Here is an 18,287-nt window from a genome sequence, read left to right on the forward strand (position 1 = left end):
CATCTGACTGCGTGCGCAGCTGCATGGCAGCCATGCACGCCGCGGCAATGGTGCTCCGTGCCTGTCCACCCCCCCGACCCCACAGCCCGCCTTCCTCCCCCTCTACCCCCCCCCCCCCCCCCCACTCTCTTGATCCGGGCCATCGGAGGATGAGAATCGCAGAGGCTCCGGAGAATACCGGGTCGGGTCCGCTAATGATGTGCAAACAATGTTTCCTGTACATGCGGAGTGGAACGCATTGACGCACTGTCGAGGCGACGGAGAATTGCGATTTGCCGTGAAATCGGCGCCCGCCACGATTTCGCCGCCGGAACTGATTCTCCGCTCAGTCGCGTTTCGCAATTCCGACGTCGACAGCTGGAGAATCCCACCTATTGTGTTTAACTTTAGTAAAATGATGGAGTTAATGGGCGGAGCCAGGGGACAAAGCAGTCAGGTGTTGAGTTGCAGTTAAAGATTTGACTGTGGACAGACTAGCAGTTTTGGACCTGCTCTTGTGGCCACAGTATTAATGTGGCTAGTCCAGTTCAGTTTCAGGTCAATGATAACCCCTAGGATGGATATTGATCGTGGGGGATTCAGCAACAGTTAGGTTCTCTCTTGTTGGAGACGGTCATTGCCTGGCCCTTGTGTGGTGCGAATGTTACTTGCTACTTATCAGCCCCAAGCCTGAATGTTGTCCAGGTCTTGCTGCATTTAGACACGGACTGCTTCAGTGGCTGAGGAGTCGTGAATGATTCTGAATATTGTGCAGCCATCAGGGAACACCCAGTGATGTCCTGGTACTGAGATGACTGACATCCAACACCCAGAACTATCTTCTTTCGTGCCAGGTATGACTCCAACCAGTAGAGTGTTTTATATTGTTGATTCATTAATTGAGGTCTTTGGTTCAAGTCCTGCATGAGCCCTTCTGTGTAAGCAACAATGTGATGCTGTTGATTGAAACTTCAGTGGAGATGGAAAAAGTATTTGAAGGAAGGTCCCGAGGGGTTTGGACAGGGTGGATGTGGAGAGGCTGTTTCCTCATGTTAGACACCTGAGGTCTGAGTCCTCACCCCTATGAGGAACGGACCCTGGAGATCGCGGGGTTGACTGGGGAGAGAGCAGTGACCGACAGCGAGGTTGGTCTGCGCCACAGAGGTGAGGATCCACTGCCCCTTCACCCAGGTGACCTGTCTCAAGTGAACTGTTCACGTCAGACAAAATGATCCTTCCCTCTCACTGACCACATGTCCGTTCTCCCGCAGGATGCCCATCTGATGGGACCAGGCCATCCGCAGTCACGTGTTTCCGCACCCCCCCCCAAACCCACTACCCAAGAGAGCACCTCAGAGGGCAGCTCCGAGAAGACCACCATTGAGGTGTCACGGCTCTCACCCTCACCTGTCACCAGTGCGGAAACACGCATCTCGATGGGCCACATTAGTGGTCAGGCTTCTGGGGCACAGTCCGGTGAGCACCACACAGTTGCTGATGCACATCAGGGGGAGGCAGGAACATCCAAGGAAGACGGCAGCCGGAGGTCTGCTGGGTCCCAGAACACAGCTGGGTCCCAGCCAGATGCTGAGCCTCTGGACAAGGTTCTCCCAGAGCTGATGGAAATGCTAGGGCATGGCCACGCGATTCAGGAGGGGATGTTAGCGGCATTCCAGAGACCCCATAGCCGATTGGAGGAGTTCCAAAGGCTACGGCCGCAGGAGATGATATCAACAATCTGTGGCACTGAGGCCAACACTGTTAGGGTGGCAACCGCAGTGTAAAGCCTGCAGCACGAGGTCAGCATCTTAAGTGGTAGTGTCCAAGGCGTGGCTCAGTCTGTGACAGCCATGGCTGAGGGCCGAGACAGCGTATCGCAGTCACTGAGGGAGGTCTTTCAGATGCAAGTGGAGATTGCTGAGGCCGTCAAAAGCATGTGCCAGTTGCTGAGGGACATCTCCCGGATGCAAGTGGATATTGCTGGGGCACTGGACTGCGCTGAGCGTGGCCCAGTCACTGGGGAGCATCGCTGAGGGTGTCAACACTACGGTGTAGGCAATGGGGAGACTCCAGGACCGGCAGAGGCGGATGGCGCAGAGGCCCCTGAAACTTACTGTAGCTGCCCCTCTGTCCCATGGAGGCCCCCCAGGGCATTATGGGCACCACCAGGAAGCAGGAAGTGCTGGAGGTCAACCCAGGGCCTGCCCCCAAGGAGACAACAGTGTCTAGTTCTTCTGAACCCCCCCCCCCTCCTGACACTGGCGGATCTCAAGGGCAGCGGGCAGAACAGGGTGGCACGGCAATGCCAGTGACACCAGTCGGTCGGCCGGGGCCCTCCGGTTCCAGGCCCTCCAGGGGACATCAAAGGCCACATCATTGTGCGAAAAGTAACAGGCTGCCTCCACTTCCGACGCGCACCCTGGAGACACATCTAAGCTGAGCACTTGACCACGAAAGATCAAGAAGATTGAGGATCACTGAGTGGTGGGTGGCTATTTGTATCTGGGGAAAAGGAAATGTCCAATGTGCACAATTAAAACATGTCACAACTGATACATGTGCAGCCTCTGTCACGTTATTCTCCACTGTGGGCCTGCCTACACCCCCACCCCCTGTTGCCCTCCGCTGCCCCCACCCTCCTGCTCCCCGGGCACAATGGTCCAAGATCAAATGCCCTTGATGCAAACCCCATGCAGAGGAAGGGGGCTGGATTCTCACGCCGCTGATGACAAAATCGACATTCGGCGATTGGCGATCGGCCGGAGAATCACAGTTCCCGACCAAATCGGGGGCATCGCCGCCTTCGCGATGCTCTGCCCCCCTCCAAAGCGGCGTACACGGAGAGTACGCTGCGCGTTGTATCGACGGCATCAGGACATTGCCTGAGGCCCGCCGCTGATGTTCCGCCCCCGACCGGCCGGCTTTCCGATGGGCGTGGGTCGCGTGTGGTCTCACCCGTCGGGAACTCGGCGTGGCGGCTGCGGATTCGGCGTGGCGGCTGCGGACTCGGCGCAGCCCCGCCACAGTCGGGGGGAGGGCCGATCCGGGAGCAGGGGGGACTTTATCAGGGGCTGGGGGCACTGTGGGGAGGTGGTCCGGGGCTCGCGAGCCGGCCCAAGGGGGGTGACTATTTTGCAGTCCGGGTCCGCGCGCAGCCGCTGCAGGTCGCCACCGTGCGCCTGGGCGGCCACGGACCTGCCAATTCTCCGGGGCGAATCGGCAGCCAGAGCCGGGTGCTCTACGCTGCCGGCATGCTAGCCCCCGGCCAAACGGAGGATCGGTGGCAGTCTTAAGCTATTTTTTCTGTCGTAAAATGCCACCGTTTCCACGCCGGCGTGAGGACATAGCCTCAAAATCGGAGAATCCAGCCCAGAGTGTGAGCGGGCTGTCTGGCTCCTCCTCCCCATTAGACGAGGCAATATGTTCCTCCTCCTCCAGTAAGTCATCCTGCTGCTGTGCCAGGTTGTGGAGGGCGCAGTGGATCACCACAAAGCAGGAGACCCTTGGGGGGGGGGGGTTTGCGATGGACCACCAGAACAGTCCAGACGTCGGAACCGCATTTTCAGCAGTCCGATGCACCGCTGAATGACAGCACGGTGTTTAACCATTCTGGCGTAAAGCTACAAAATGGAACGTCTCTTCTCATCATTGGGGAGGGGGTCGCCTTCAGCGGGTCTGGAAGATCCCGCCAGCGGGAACGACCCAAAACTCCCACCCTCCGATTTGAATCGCAAAGGTAAGCAGGGATGGAAGAAAAACCTTCCATTAATATGCAGCAATTCCTTTCACAAATCCCAATCACTTCTCCACCAGGTAGTGTTATATTACTTGTTTGTAATATGGCGTTGCTCTTTGATTTACTTCCGGAATGGTCTGACTACCAGTCTTCAATTCAGAGCAAAATAGATTTAATAAATAACAAATTAACTACGAAAGATGAAATGAGTTTGTTCACTCTTACAGAACTATCACTGATGATAAAGTATATCAGAATAAGTATTAACTATATTGAACTACAAGTATTAACTATGCTACAACTCTCTCTCTCTAACTGCTATAAGTCACTCCTGTTTCGAAGAGGCCCAAGATCCTATATTTATAGATGAATCTAGCGCTGCCATCTAGTGGTTGTCTTACACTATGATGTAGTTGTTAACTCTTTATATACCAGCATATATACATAATCACTACAGGTAGCACTTATGAAGTGTCGTCAACGCTGAAGTTACAGGGGTTGAGAACACGGCAACATATTTATGCACAGCACAGTATGGGGCAGCACGGTAGCATTGTGGTTAGCACCATTGCTTCACAGCTCCAGGGTCCCAGGTTCGATTCCGGCTTGGGTCACTGTCTGTGCGGAGTCTGCACGTTCTCCCCGTGTGTGCGTGGGTTTCCTCCGGGTGCTCCGGTTTCCTCCCGCAGTCCAAAGATGTGCAGTTTAGGTGGATTGGCCATGATAAATTGCCCTTAGTGTCCAAAATTGCCCTTAGTGTTGGGTGGGGTTACTGGGTTATGGGGATAGGGTGGTGGTGTTGACCTTGGGTAGGGTGCTCTTTCCAAGAGCCGGTGCAGACTCGATGGGCCGAATGGCCTCCTTCTGCACTGTAAATTCTATGAACTCCCACAAACACTGATCATACAACGGGCAGGATATTCCGTTTGGGAGACAATGTCGGAGTTGAATCACTTCTGTGTGGGGCTGGTGCTGGGAGCGGGGTCCAGAAGCGATTCAGGGTCCCTCGCCATGCAAATCTATGCACGGTGGGGATTGCAAGGGATTCCATCGCCATTTTGATGCCATTATGAGTGAGCCACTCTGTATCGGTCCCAACACAATGGGCTGGAGAATCACGGAGGCGTGGAGAATCTGGTGCCCAGCCCGTTATTAGAATGCAAAGAAGTCATTTTGACTGATTTGCTTCATCCCGCTGGTGGGGGGCGTGAACCTCGATGCCATTGCCAGCGGGGAACCGGACAGCGCCAATCCCATTTTTTCCCCCCGATGTTGGATTCTCTGCCAATCGGCCACTCTACCTGCAGCGGTGGGGGGAGAGCCCAGCCCAATGTCCAGTCTTGTTCTTCCAGTGATGTTGATTGAGGGATAAATATTGGCCAGGGCCTTGGTGGAAATCTCTGTTCTGCTGCTTCCAAATTGTGACATTCGATCTCCCAGGCGCACCCGCGAGATCGGACTGGCCTTCAGTTTAAAATCGCAACGAAAAGACAACGCGAGCCCTGGGAACGTCAGCCTGGATGATTCACACACAAGTCCCCGGAGTGGGAATTGAACACACAACCTTCTGACGCAGAGGCGACAGTGCTACCTCTCCCACCCCCACACAGACATCCTCGCTCTCTACATCCCCCTTGTAATCGTACTTTGCTGGAACAGTACAACTTCATTCTGTCTCTCTTGTGGGGTTCAAGGAAGGGCGCAGGCAGTGTTGGAGTTTGAATGGGGAATCAGGGGCCCCTCGAGTTACTGGATAGGAGCACTGATGGTATCACCTCATGACAGATTCCTCTGACCTGCCCGTGGCTTTGCATCGACTCGGGTTTCCCAGCCTTATGTCAGAACTTCCTCGCACACAAAAAGCGAGAGTCAGTTTTTAAATAAACAGGAAGCAAATTGAAATTTCGCAGATAAAGATGTTAAAACGTTGGCAGTTCTTATTTTGTAACATTGTCATTGCTCGTTGCAGAATGTAATTTTTGTTCAGTTCAAAACTCAATCAAAGTCTAATGATTACTGACAAGCAAAGGCTTTCTTACATCAACACCTTCCAGTTTTCATTAATAAAGAGGTCTCAACAGTCCAATTGGAAAAAAATTCAATAAAAACTTCAGATATTAGTCTGCACTTTCCATCCCACAGATCTTCACACTTCATTTTAAGGTGTCACTGCCTTTTTTATTTTTGTCCCTCACTTTAGTCCCTCAGGATTCTCCCTGTCATCCTTCATATTCACTGGTCCCAATTTTAACCCTGTGCAAGTGGGTGAGTTTTCTTTTGTGTTAAAATCTCACCCCCTATCTCCAGGGCCCCCGGCTCATTCCAAGTGGAAGGGAGAGTTTACCCTTTTCCAGTGCACTGTGAGCTTCTGGAATACGTTGTGGGCTGGGTGCGGACCCAGTGCCAGAATAGAATCCCGGCACTGCAGAAAGGAGGCCATTCAGCCCATCGAGTCTGCGCCAACCCTCTGAAAGAGCACCCCGCCTAGGTTCGCCTCCCATCCCCGTAACCCCACCAGATATTTGGACACGAAGGGGCAATTTTAGCGTGGCCAATTTAGCATGCGCACCTTTGGACTGTGGGGGGGGGGGAACCGGAGCACCCGGAGGAAACCCACGCACACACGGGGCGAATGCTCGAACTCCACGCAGTCACCCAAGGTCGGAATCGAACCCGGGTCCCTGGCGCAGTGAAGCAGCAGTGCTAACCACTGTGCCGCCGTGCTGCCCTGGGGCAGAGATTGCGCCATAGGTGAGTTTCGTGTTTTTGCAGGTATACCTTGATCCGTGCGATCTCCTGGACCAATTTTGAATGCCTGTGGGAGCCAGAGGGGAATTTTGCTGGTGACTATTTCCCTTATTGGGCCTGAAACACCTGGACCGTCAAGAAAAGTGATGAGGCTCACATAAGAGCATTTGAAATGATACGACTCGGATGGGTATTACGCGCCAATGCGAGGCAAAACAGTTGGAAAACGTGTGCAAGGAAGACCCAAGATGGGGCAGATGGATAATACTGAACAGAGGACTGGCCTCTCGGTGGGACAGGCAGTGAGCGCAGCGGAGAATAGGAATCAGCGGAGAAAGATTGTTCATAGTGCGGCCAACCCTCAGAACAAGGACAGATGAAAGACAGAAGGACAAGAGGCATTTCCATTATTGGCCCTAGGTTTTTACCGCCACCCCCAGCATCACCTTTGTCCTTTTGTGTATCCTGGGCGATTTCATGACAGCAGCAGTGGTCAGAGGTTGAGGCAAGGGAAGACATGTTTCGCCACAATGGTGTAGAAGGCAAGCTTGATGGATTAGCAGCTCCTTTACTGCCTGTCAACTTTGTAGCTCTGCGTTAGGAGGTGCCCAAGAGTGGTCCAGGCAGAGGCTGAATGTTTACATAACCTGTGCCTCGAAAGGAAAGTGGGTAGCTTTCATTGGCTGGCTCTCCTTGATGACCTGAAGGGAAGCAAGCTGACTGAGGTATTAAGGGCAGACAGCAGAAACTGTACCGCACAGGAATTTGCTTTAAGTGAAGCACATTGAGGCATTTCGGAGACGCATTTGAGCCACAAAAGTGTCAGGCGATGACCATCTTCAGCAAGACAGAATCTGTCCATCTCCCCTTGATATTCAATGCCATTATCTTTGTTGATTCCTTCCTAGTTAACATCCTGGGAGTTACCAGTGACCAGAAACTGGACTGAATCAGCCATTCAAACATAAGCAGGTCAGAGGCTGGTCATTCTGTGGAGAATAATTCACCTCCTGATTCCCGAAAGCCTGTTGTAGAATCCCTACAGTGCAGAAGGAGGCCATTCAGCCCATCGAGTCTGCATCGACCCTCTGAAAGAGGACTTCACCCAAGCTCACTCCCCTGCCCTATCCCATAAAATCCAATCTAACCTACTCATCTTCTTTTGTACAGTAAGGGGCAATTTATCATGGCCAATCCACCTAACCTGCACATCTTTTCGGGACTTGTGGGAGGAAACCGGAGCACCCGGAGGAAACCCACGCACACACAGGGAGAACATGCAGACTCCGCACAGACAGTGACCCATGGTCGGAATTGAACCCGGGTGCCTGACGCTGTGAGGCAGCAGTGCTAACCATTGTGACACCTATTGTTACTGTCAGCCATCTCCAAGGCAGGGGTCAGGAGTGTAATGGAAAGCTCTCCACTTGCCTGGATGAGTGCAGCTCCAGCAACACTCAATAAGCTCGACACCATCCAGAATAAAGCAGCCCGCTTGAATTGGCACCCCGTCCACAAACATTCACTCCCTCCACCACCGACACACAGCGGCAGCCGAATGGACCATTTACAAGATGCACTGCAGCAACCCGTCAAGCCTCCATCGTCAGCTCCTCCCAAAACCTCTACCAGCTGGAAGGCCAAGGGCAGCAGACACACGGCAACGCCACCATCTACAAAATCCCCACCAAGCCACTCACCTGACTTGGAAATATATCGGCCGTTCCTTCGCTGACGCGGGGTCAAAGTTTTGGAACTCCCTCCCTAACAGCACAGTGGGTGTACCTACACCACATGGGCTGCAGCGGTTCAAGAAGCCGGCTCGGCACCACCTCCTCGAGGGCAACTAGGGACGAACGACAAAGCCTGGCCCAGCCAGGGACGCCCACATTCCGGGAAAGGATAAATAAAATACGTGAGAATTCACCCTGAAAACGTAAACGTATTTTACTGAAGCTCCACCGTAGGTCTCTGCAACACTGCGTCTTGGGGGCGCCAAAGCATCGCTCTGCTGTGCGCCATCCCAAAAGTTGCGGTACTTTTATATAAACCGAGCAGGTAGGCAGACAGGAATGCACATAATTCAGCAGATAACCGCATACAGCACAACGCCACAGAGGGCCATCAGCAAGTCTCTCTGCGAGTGCCATGCAAATGTCTCTCTTAACCATTGTTTATCTTATCCTGATTCTGCTGGCATTATTCTCCGCTACCCCCATCTGTATCCTGCTGTCAATTAGACAGGGAAAGAGACAGATGATAATTAGTGGAAAAATCATCTCACAGCAGAAACCTGCACAACATTAGAAGTGGCAGCTTGATGTGGGCTGCCAGCCTGGATTCAGCAGTGAGCTCTTTCCCAACGAGAGGGCTGCAGGCTTTGGACCTGAGGGCAAACCAATCAGTTACATCCACCTGCCTGGTCGCTAGTTTCCCCAACCAGGATGTTAAAGCTCGAGAAAACTGATGAAGTTCAAGCCAGAGAAAAGGGGATTGATTTCTGAATAAGTGGATTCTCTAGTTTGGAGGGAGGGTTTGCGTGTCAGCTCTGTCTCATTTGGTGGCACTCCCGCTGGATTCACTCCCCGGGGCCGGAGCACAAAAGTCCAGCCTGACTCTCCAGTGTGTTACTGAAGGAGTGCTGCGCTGCCAGAGGTGCCGACTCTCGGATGAAACATTAAACTGAGTCCCAATCTGCCTGTTCAGGAGACATGATCCAGCGACCACTGTTCTGAAGCAGAGCAGGGAATTTATGCCTGGTGTCCTGGCCAATACTTATCCTTCAATCAACATCGCAAACACGGATTATCTGGTCATTAATCCATTGCTGCTTTTGCGAGCTTGCTGTGCGCTTATTGGTTGCCCCGTTTCCCATGTTAGAACAGTGACTACACTCCAAAGTACTGCATTGGCTGGAGAGCGCTTTGCGACGTCTGGTCATCGTTTAAGGCACCATGCAAATGCAATTGTGTATCTTATTTGTCTGCCAGCGTGGGTGATATTGATGTCCACTTGAAAAAAACAATTACTCTTAACCACCCTGATGTGTTGGGTGTTCTGGATCACAAACAGGTCACCAACACTGGAAGTGGTGCAACTCTATTTTATTATAAGGTTAACTATATTAACATACTTGAACTGTGGGTAAATGCAATACCAGCTTTAACTGTTGACCCTTGCCTAGTCCTAACCAGGTGATGCACTCAGCACATGGTGAATGTCTGTGTTGCAGGCTGTGAGCTCTGTGCTCCGAGCTGGCTGCTACTAGAATGAGCGGGAACTCTCCTGTCCCCTGTCTTTATAGTGCGTGTGCTCTCACTGGTGATTGGCTGCGGTGTTGTGTATACTGATTGGTCCCACTGCATGTCCATCAGTGTGTGTGTGTGTGTCTGCACCATAATATACTGGTGTATATTATGACATCCCCCCTTTTATATGAAGAATATGTGCCTGCGTGACAATAAATATTGTGTAGTGAATGTACCTATGTGTGTGCGTGTTATTTACATGACTATGTACATGAGGCTAATCTATTTACCAGGGAAGGTGCCTGGTGCCGAGAAATAGGGTGTCACACCAACAACAAAATGAACATTATATACAAACTACTGGAACGATGAAACAGGATAACAGAACAGATCAAAGAGTCCAACATCGTAAAACTCATAAGTCAAGTCTCTGAGGTGGGCGACGAATTCTGGTTGACCGCCTCAAGGGTGGGTCAGGAGCCACCGGCTGAGGAACGGGCTGGGCCACGGCAGAGTGAGGAGGATGCAGAGCATTCGGAATCTCCACATAGTCCAGGTTGGGGACAACAGAAGGGCGTGGCACCGGTGGAGGATCACGTAGCGAGCGTGGAATGAGACGAAGGGCACGCCTATTGCGGCAGCGAATGGAACCATCTGGCAGATGAACCAGGAATGAGCGGGGAGAAAACTTCCGAAGAACCACAGCAGTTGCAGACCAGCCACCCTCCGGAAGATGGATGCGGACGTTGTCATCCGGCGCCAGAGCAGGGAGATCAGTCGCCCGAGCGTCATGCGCCGCCTTGTGTTGTGCACGAGACTGTTGCATCCGCTGAAGGACCGGAATGTGGTCGAGGCCTGGGACGTGAATGGACGGCACCGTGGTCCTGAGGGTGCGACCCATGAGCAGCTGGGCTGGCAACAGGCCCGTGGAGAGTGTGGCCGAACGACAGGCCAGCAAGGCGAGGTAGAAGTCGGATCCTGCATCGGCAGCCTTGCAGAGGAGCCGTTTGGCGATGTGGACGCCCTTTTCCGCTTTGCCATTGGATTGGCGGTGCAGGGGACTGGATGTCACATGTACAAAGTTGTACCTGCTGGCAAAGTTGGACCATTCCTGGCTCGCGAAGCAGGGGCCATTGTCCGACATCACAGTGAGTGGGATGCCGTGACGAGCAAAGGTCTCCTTGCAGGCACGGATGACCGCCGATGATGTGATGTCGTGCAGGCGTACGACCTCCGGGTAGTTCGAAAAATAGTCTACAATCAGAACATAGTCCCTGCCAAGTGCATGGAACAGGTCAACGCCTACCTTAGACCAAGGGGACGTGACTCATGGGGCTGTAGGGTCTCACGTGGTTGGGCCGAATGGAACCGCTGACAGGTGGGGCAGTTGAGCACTGTGTTGGCGATGTCCTCATTGATGCCGGGCCAGTACACAGCCTCTCGGGCCCTTCGTCGGCACTTCTCCACACCAAGATGGCCCTCGTGTAGCTGTTCCAAAACGAGCTGGCGCATGCTGTGCGGGATCGCGATGCAGTCCAGCTTCAGGAGGACACCATCGACTACTGCCAGATTGTCTCTGATATTGTAGAACTGCGGGCATTGGCCCTTGAGCCACCCGTCCGTCATGTGGCGCATGACACGCTGTAGTAGGGGGTCAGCCGCAGTCTCGCGGCGAATGTGGATAAGGCGTTCATCCGTGGCCGGCAGATTGGAGGCCGTGAAGGCCACATGGGCGTCAACCTGACAGACGAACCCCTCTGGGTCACACGGGGTGTTGACTGCCCTGGACAGAGCGTCGGCTGTGATCAGGTCCTTGCCCAGGGTGTATAGGAGCTGGAAATCGTACCGCCGGAGTTTAAGCAGAATGCGCTGGAGGCGAGGGGGTCATATCATTCAGGTCTTTTTGTATAATGTTGACCAGCGGGCGATGGTCGGTCTCGACAGTGAATTGGGGGAGGCCATACACGTAATCATGAAATTTATCGACCCCAGTCAACAGGCCCAGGCATTCCTTTTCGATCTGCGCGTAGCGCTGTTCCGTGGGGGTCATGGCACGTGACGCATATGCAATGGAGGCCCATGATGAGGCCTCATCGCGTTGCAGGAGCACCGCCCCAATGCCAGATTGGCTGGCATCCGTTGAAATTTTTGTTTCCTTCATGGGATAAAAAATGCCAATACCGGGGCTGTGGTAAGCTTGGTCTTAAGCTCCTCCCATTCGCGCTCGTGGGTGGGAAGCCATTGGAAGTCTGTCGTCTTCCTGACCAGGTTCCGGAGAGCTGTGGTATGGGAGGCGAGATTGGGGATGAACTTCCCCAGGAAGTTGACCATGCCCAAAAATCGGAGGACCGCCTTCTTATCCGCTGGCTTCTGCATGGCCGTGATGGCTGCCACCTTGTCCGCATCCGGCCGCACACCCAACCGGGAGATGTGTTCCCCTAGGAACTTGAGTTCCGCCTGGCCAAAGGAACATTTGGCTCTTTTGAGGCCAAGGCCTTGGTCCCGTATTCATTTGAAAACGCGTTGGAGGCGACTGATATGCTCCTACGGGGTGGTGGACCAAATGATGATGTCGTCAGCATAGACACGCACACCCTCAATGCCTTCCATCATTTGCTCCATGATTTGGTGGAATACTTCTGATGCCGATATAATCCCAAACGGCATCCTGTTGTAGGAGTATCTGCCAAATGGGGAATTAAAGGTACACAGCTTTCTGCTGGACCTGTCTAGTTCAATTTGCCAGAATCCTTTCGAGGCGTCAAGTTTGGTGAAGATGTTGGCCCGAGCTATCTCGCACGTGATCTCCTCGTGCTTGGGGATAGGGTAATGCTCCCTCATTATGTTGCGATTCAGATCCTTTGGGTCAATGCAGATCCGGAGCTCGCCGGAGGCCTTCTTTCCGCACACCATGGAACTGACCCAGTCGGTTGGTTCCGTCACTCTGGAGAGCACTCCTTGGTCCTGGAGGTCCTGCAGCTGCTGCTTGAGGCAGTCCTTGAGGGGTGCTGGCACTCTGCGAGGTGCATGAACCACAGGCGTGGCGTCTTGTTTGAGCAGGATTTTGTAAGTGTATGGAAGAGTGCCCATGCCTTCAAAAACGTCGCGGTGCTGGGCGATGATGGCATTGAGTTGCGCCCTGAATTCGCATCCTGGAAGGCAGACCTGTCCTCTGGAGAGAGAGAGTGTACTCGTTGAACGAGGTTTAGGAGTTTGCACGCCTGTGCGCCTAGCAGAGAGTCCTTCGAGGAGCCCACGATCTTGAAGGGAAGGATGGCTTTTCGCGAGTTGTGCGTCACTTCGAGTTGGCATGAACCGGTAGCAGGAATGACGTTGCCATTGTAGTCCACTAGTTGGCAGGTCAACGAAAGAATGGTTGGTTCAACCCCAAGGGTCTGAAATTCTGACCACGCTAGGAGATTAGCAGAAGCACCAGTGTCCAGGCGGAATCGTATCTGGGATCGGTTGACCGTCAGGGTGGCACACCACTCGTCGTCTGGATCAATGTTGTGCACCGACAGCGGCTGGTGGTTTTGATTCGGGGACAGCCTGTTCTTTGTTATAACAGCAACTCGAAAAGGCTCCTTCAGGTCCTCGGTGTCACTGGTCTGCGGGAAGTCGGAATCGGACTCGGTTTGGGGGTAGGTAACTGCTTGTTGCAGGGTTCTTCGGAGGTTTATTTCATTTCCTGGCTCAATTTGAGGCATTGTGCTGTCATTCCAGGTGAAGTAAGGTTGTTTTGCAGCTTTAAAAGATTTTTTCTTTGATTTGGAACGTTTCCCCTTTAAATGGGCGTGGTCTGGGGCCTCTGACGTCATGACGCACGTGACGTAGCACGTAGGAGGCGTTTGCACATGCGCAGATCGCGGTTCCTTTACTGATGGCTGTTTTCTTGATTGCGCATGTGCGGCGTCGCACAACTGCGCAAGTGCAGTCCCTTTAGAAAGATGGCCGCTGACCAAAATCGTTCTGTGCTCCGGGATTTCGGCCTCGAGGTGAGTACTGGCGCTTCTCTTACCTTTTCTTGCTGGTTGGAGTGCGTTTTCCTCACAGTATTTGTCGAATTTGTCCAGGACTGCCTGGAAGTCGCTCCTGTTTTGCCCCTTGGAGAACTTGAATTTTTAAAAGATTTCTTCTGCTCTGGCACCGGCGATGGTGAGGAGAAGCTCTGTTTTTTCAGGATCGGCCAGGTCTTCTAGTTCGGCTGCCAGCAGGAAGATTTCAAACATTTGCCGGAATGCCCGCCAGTTTTCGCGGAGATCGCCGTGGCACTGGAGCTGCTGCGGAACCCGGATCTCGAACATCTTGCCTGGGTATCGTTGCTGGTTGTCACTGTACGCTGAGGTGCCGGCGATGCGGAGCGGCGGCGGCGGGTTGATGTTCTCCATACTTCAGGATGCCGGAATGCTGATTAGTTGCAGGTGGGTCTCAGAAGTGCTAGTACGCAACCACTCCTTGTGCCATGATGTGTTGGGTGTTCTGGATCACAAACAGGTCACCAACACTGGAAGTGGTGCAACTCTATTTTATTATAAGGTTAACTATATTAACATACTTGAACTGTGGGTAAATGCAATACCAGCTTTAACTGTTGACCCTTGCCTAGTCCTAACCAGGTGATGCACTCAGCACATGGTGAATGTCTGTGTTGCAGGCTGTGAGCTCTGTGCTCCGAGCTGGCTGCTACTAGAATGAGCGGGAACTCTCCTGTCCCCTGTCTTTATAGTGCATGTGCTCTCACTGGTGATTGGCTGCGGTGTTGTGTATGCTGATTGGTCCCACTGCATGTCCATCAGTGTGTGTGTCTGCACCATGATATACTGGTGTATATTATGACACACCCCAGACCCACTGCATAAAGGCATCTGAAGCAGGAACAGATTCAGAGTCTGCAAATCGATGTGTGTTGGTTTGATGCAAGTGCTAAGACACACAAAACAGTCTTGGGGTGCACAGATTTGCTTCTTTTACAAATTCACTCCTTCTATTGATTTAGCGAAGGCACTGCAGCCTGATAATAAGTCTGCTGCAGTAGCAAAGGCAGAAAGGACGGTTTGTTCTCTCTTTAGTAGATCACGGATCTGACCGAGAATAATTGAGGCAGTTTCACAAGGCAGGCAGGTACATGGGGGATCAAATTATTTGAAGTCAATTTGACATCAAAGGAATAATGAGCGAAGCACTGGATTATCCTCACTGAAATTAGAATCAGAGTTAAGCAACCAGAAAGGAATGGTAAGCAAGCTCTGCATTGACTCATGCTCCACGATGAGCCACATCTCTCTGAGCTCCCAGCACCAATCCCAGTTCAGGCTTAACTGTGTGACTGAGGAAGGTGTGGTGGAGACAAGAGACATAAACAGAGAGAGAAAGAACAATTAAAGAAGACGGAATCAAACACATGGGCATCTCTCGAGCTGCCTTTTCTATTTTCCTTTTGCTTTCCCTCTTTGGCAGCATTATACTCGGACAATCTCGTTCATCGAGGTTTGGCCAAAGTACGGCAACTATATAGGACGGAGAGGATATTAAACATCGCCTACCCCTCTCCCCTCTCCCCCAATCCGACCTCCCACCCAGCACTCCCTTCCCCCTGGAATACCAGCCAAAGGAGTTGGAGATATTCCAGTCCCACCGCTGTGAATGGGGTTTCCTGTTTATCCCACCCTCCACCACCGGGGAACCCGCGGCGGGTGGGGCTGGGGGGAGAAGCGGGGCGCCATTGACGGGACTGGAAGATCCCGTCGGCGGGAACAGACAGAAAATCCCACCCACAGTTCAGAGCAGTTATGATCTCGGAGCATGGTAGAACGGGTTCAAAGGGCTGAATGGCCTCTGGTGTGGATGGCCCATAAATGTGGACTTGTCGCTTTTACCCACACACTGGGAATACATCTTTTAAAACACTCAGCTCCGGTCCTCAGATCAGATAAAACAGTTCCTCATTGGTACGCCGGTAAATTGATACTTTTAAAGATGCTGGTTGATAGTTAGAGAGACGATGCAACAACAATCAATTATATTTATATAGCGCCTTTCACGTGATGAACCATCTTAAGACGCTTCACAGGAGCATCATTTAACAAGATATGACAACGAGCCACATCGGAAGATATTAGGCCAGATGACCAAAAGCTTGGTCTTAGTGCCCTAAAGCAGAGTTTTTCAAAGTGTGGGTCGCAACCCACAGGTGGGTCGCGGACAGGTGTCGAGAGGGTCGCGGAGCAATAGGTTGCGGGGTTCCCGCGGTGGTCCCGGTCGCAGGAGAAGCACCCAATGGCCGCTACCGGCACTTTTTTTGAGAATGACGTCCGCAGCTGCTTTATAAATAAGAAGGAAAAGAGGCTGTTTCAGTCTTCTGACCAGAAGTGGCAGCAGTGAGCAGGCTAGTGCTGTATTGTTCTTTGTTCTTTCGGGTTTTGGCCAAGGGTGGTATCATGACCGGTACAGGCTTGGAGGGCCTAAGGGTCTCTTTGCCACGCAGCCGCATGTACACTTGACATCAAGCGCCCTGTAAGTACATTATTTTGGTGCCAAGTCACAAAGGAGAGCTTCTTCCTTTTCCAGCTGCTAGCAAGCAAGGCAAGAGGACCATGAAGATGGACCTTCTTTTTTATTCATTCATGGGATGTGGGCGTCGCTGGGCCAGCATTTATTGCCCATCCCTGGAGGCATTTAAAAATCAACCACATTGCTGTGGGTCTGGAGTCACATTTAGGTCAGACCAGGAAAGGACAACAGATTTCCTTTCCTAAAGAACATTAGTGAACCAGATGGGTTTTTACAAGAGTCAACATTGGTTTCATGGTCATCTTTAGACTTTTAATTCCAGATTTTTACTGAATTCAAATTTCACCATCTGCCAAGGCGGGATTCGAACCCGGTCCCCAGAGCATGACTCTGTTCTCTGGATTACTAGTTCAGGGACAAGACCAGTACGCCACTGCCTCCCCTTTCTTACGAGAAAGAGATGGCCAGAGACACAAACAGGCAGTGTACCTACTGTCCAGGATCTCACATCTGAATCTGCTGGAGAGAGCTGCTCAGGAGAGTCCAGGACAGGACAGGCAGTGCTGGTGTTAGCTCTGTACACAGCTCCAGGGCCTATGATTAATAGCCTACAAAGAAGAAACTTCACTTTCTTGAGGTATGGTTTTGTCAATTGTGCCAATGCAAATAAGGATGCAAAGCCCACTAGTGTTATCTGGGCAGCATGGTAGCATTGTGGTTAGCACAATTGCTTCACAGCTCCAGGGTCCCAGGTTTAATTCCGGCTTGGGTCACTGTCTGTGTGGAGTCTGCACGTTCTCCCCGTGTCTGCGTGGGTTTCCTCCGGGTGCTCCGGTTTCCTCCCACAGTCCAACGATGTGCAGGTTAGGTGGATTGGCCAAGATAAATTGCCCTCAGTGTCCAAAATTGCCCTTAGTGTTGGGTGGGGTTACTGGGTTATGGGGATAGGGTGGAGATGTTGACCTTGGGTAGGGTGCTCTTTCCAAGAGCCGGTGCGGACTCGATGAGCCGAATGGACTCCTATGATAATCTATCTATGATATGCAAGAACGTATTAGCAAATGAGAGGAGAAGTTTCAGATTTTGAAGGAGAGGTGGTGGGTGAAAAATTTCTTTTGAGGTTGAGACCCCAGAGTCAGTTATTAGCTTACAGCTGACTCCAAATGAAAAGACTTCGGGTTTGATTCTTCCACCCCACCCACCACAAGAATGCCACGGGCGAGACGCGGGCAATGGAGAAGGCCATTGACCTCGGGCGGATTCTCCAGTCGGCGGTTGGACACGGCTGGAGAATCCCGCCCTTCGCTGCTATACCTGACCTATGACAACAATTAAAAGCACTCAAAAATCCCTTGAGGCTCTCAACATTCTGGAGTAGCATCTCCCAGGAGTATCCAGTGCTGAGTAAAACAAGCTTTTTGTTGCTCTTGCCCTTCACGAAGACCTACATGCGCCAGGTTGGATTTTCTAACCTCACAAAGATGAAGATTGCACAAAAGAACTGGCTGAACTCTGCACCCGATATGCGCATTGCCCTCTCCTCCTGTGAACCCGATTGGAGTGAGGCCATGAGAACCTAGCAGGTTCCCCTTTTGCATGAAAGGTAGGCGAACGTGGTATAGGCTGGCGTGAGTCCCGAAGGTCAACTGGCGGGGGTCCTAAAGATCGGCTGTTTGGCAAATGTGTCCCGGGTAAAAAAAGTTTGAAAAGCACGGTCCTCAAGGAGGAGAGCAAGGTAGAAAGGTGGAGAGGCGTGGAAAGGGAATTCCAGGACTTGGGGCCTAGTCAACTGAAGGCACGGCCGCCAATGGTGGACCGATTAAAATCAGGGATGCACAAGAGGACAGAATCAGAGAGCCGATATCTTTAGAGGGTTGAGGGGTTGGAGGAGGTTCTAGAGATAGGGAGGGGTAAAGCCATGCAGGGATTTGAAAACAAGGACAAGGTGTTTGTTAATGTCCCTCTAAACAGGTTTAGAGAACACATGCCAAAAATATAAGTGTTCTTATTAAGTGCGCTCATGCTGAATTCCAATTGAAAGGCTAAAATCTACATAACATAGAAAG

This window comes from Scyliorhinus torazame, chromosome 12 (assembly GCF_047496885.1).
Source record: "Scyliorhinus torazame isolate Kashiwa2021f chromosome 12, sScyTor2.1, whole genome shotgun sequence".
Taxonomy (NCBI): Eukaryota; Metazoa; Chordata; class Chondrichthyes; order Carcharhiniformes; family Scyliorhinidae; genus Scyliorhinus; species Scyliorhinus torazame.